The following is a 2,548-nucleotide window of genomic DNA, read 5'->3' on the forward strand; positions in this document are numbered from 1 at the left end:
GACAGGAGGGGGTAACCTATAATAAAGGTCAAGCCCGTTTGGTTACGCCTGCTCCGTGTATAAGGGCCCTAGAGAGTTAGCTCTTGGACCCAGTAACATTGTAGGATCACATTGTACTTTGTGTAATAAAACCATTGTTTGTGTTTTTCCCTTTCCGGGCATGCAGTCAAGCAGGGATTTCTAGGGTATGAGTTTCAAGCGGGGTTTTGCGGAGGAACCGTTGACAGAATGTGCCTAGGAGGTTGGTGTCTGGAGTTGCCGGTTCCCCCATAAATGTATTGATTCTCAGACACATGTAGGCACATTGTCCCGGCAATACCTCCCCTTGAAAATCTAAGCGCAACTCACCACTAAGGTACCCTGCTTCAGCACAGCCCAGAAAGGAGAATGAGGCACAGGGATAAAAATGTGTTCCTGTATCTGAGGGAATCCCTAGGTTACGGGGGTCCCCCAGCAAGTGCCAATGTGACTCACAACCAGTATAGGGGTTGTGAGTGCCCAACCGTATATAAGGTTGGGGAGAGTGAGAGTCCAAACTGAGCCACAGGGAAAGTGTGTGGGGAAATAAGGCAGGCAGAAATAAAGAGACAACCTTTTTCCTTTTCTGTTCCCTATACCCCAAGACTCAGAATGTATTAAAATATACTTTAATGGATTGTAATATGTTTTTACATTCGGAACCCATGTCCAAACAGGCAGCCCGTGCAAACCCATAGGCGCTGGACATCGGAGTTCAAAGCAGCCAGAGGATGCCCAGAGGTGTGAACAGCATTTGATTAGCAGGGAAAGGCGGAGTACCAGGTCCGGAGATCAATGGCAGTCATCCGGGATGCCACTTGTTCTGCCAGACCTAGTGGAGCCTGCACAGCGGGTGGCATTGTGATGGCTGGGGCAGTATGTGACAGGCTTGCGCTTGCCCCTTAGGCGGAGTCCATGGTCAGCGCTTAGGCGCGCTGACGCTCGTCAGTGAGCCCCTGCAGCCGCAATGAGAGCGACTTTAGCAGGGACTCTAGCACGCGTCCGCGGGCGTGCCGAGGCGTAGCTCTTAAAACATTTTTCGTTTCGGCGCTCACGGGAGCGCAGGTCCGGTCACGTGAGCGATTCGCCCAATGAGGGCGAACCAGCTCCATGATGTCACTGGCCCGCCCCCCGACACGCCCCCAGGACGGCGTGCGAACTAAGGCCAGGGAAAGCACCCGCTTTCCCTCAGCCTCAGCGCGCCTCCGCACGGCTGCAGTTACCATGGACTCAGCCTTAGCTGTTTCGAATTTCCCGCTGACCCGGCTTTTCTAGCCAGCTCGGCCCCGATTGGCTGCTTAGGAAAGTTCCCATGTGCTGATTGGCTGTCGGCTCTGCTTCTATTTTATGAATGAAGCAGAGAATACTATAAGAAGCAAATAAGCCAATCAGATTGTGTGTCCCCCTTGTGTCAGAGCCGAAAGAGCGTGGGCGGGCTTTTCAAAGATTCTTCATTTGTAATAGCAAAGTGTGAGGATTGTCCGTCGGTCCCACCCCCGTGACGTACCCTGTGACGGGATGGGTGACGCACGCCGCATTACCAGGTTGGGGGACACCGCACATTCTGCACTTAGGCCCCGCCCCGTGACAAAGCGGCTGACGCACACCACTCTACTAAGCTGGGGGACACCCCACGGATCTCACTCAGGCTCCACCCCCACGACATCACGCACAACACGCAGGCAACGCGCAAGCGTTGCACTACCATGGGCACACATAGGTTAAACTCCATCTCCAATTAACCTTCACCTGCACTTCTCCCTGCCCCTGCGGACTGAATATGTCTAGGGGGCGGGTTTCATTCATTCATTACTCTGCAGCTGTGATCTGCCCTGCCATTGGCTGCCTCTTCCTTTAATACTCAGCCAGCCCTGCTGCAAACTGGCTGAGCATAAACCCTGTTTGTGTACTTGTATTTGCCTCAAACACCCTGCTGCCTTGTTGCTGTTTTGTCTTGTGTATCCTGTTCCTGTTTTGACCTCGGTTTGTATCTGGACCTCCGCTTCTCTGACCCTTGACCTCGGCTTGCTATTGGACTTCAATCTTCTCTACTCCTGGACCCCGGGACCGCACAATGACTATCCGACTTCTCCAATCCGTGACCACGGTGAGTATATACGACCATTCTGATCTCTCCTATCCTGAACCAGCTACACGACCTTACTCTGCACTCCGGACACAGTCTCACTGTTGGAGGTCGGTGTATTTCAACATCCCCACCTCAGCCTCGCGGTCCCGACCTGTTTGTGGTGAGCACTCATTACACACAGCAACCAGCTTCAATTTCAAGCCTGAAAAGCCTGCCCGCCAGAGACTAAGTCCAACATTTTGTGCCCAAGTTCTCAGAATCGAACGCAGCGGTCGCGGCTGGAATTTTATGCCGATTTGAGTTCCAGGAGATTTGGAGTAATTCGCGGTCAGGAGGGACCAAGTTCTCAGAAGAGATCGTAGCGGTGGCATTTAGAATTTTATGCCAATTCGGGTTCCAGCAAATTCCAGGCTAAGTCCCGGTCAGAGTAAAACTCTCCCA

This window comes from Ascaphus truei, chromosome 9 (assembly GCF_040206685.1).
Source record: "Ascaphus truei isolate aAscTru1 chromosome 9, aAscTru1.hap1, whole genome shotgun sequence".
In the NCBI taxonomy this organism is placed as follows: domain Eukaryota; kingdom Metazoa; phylum Chordata; class Amphibia; order Anura; family Ascaphidae; genus Ascaphus; species Ascaphus truei.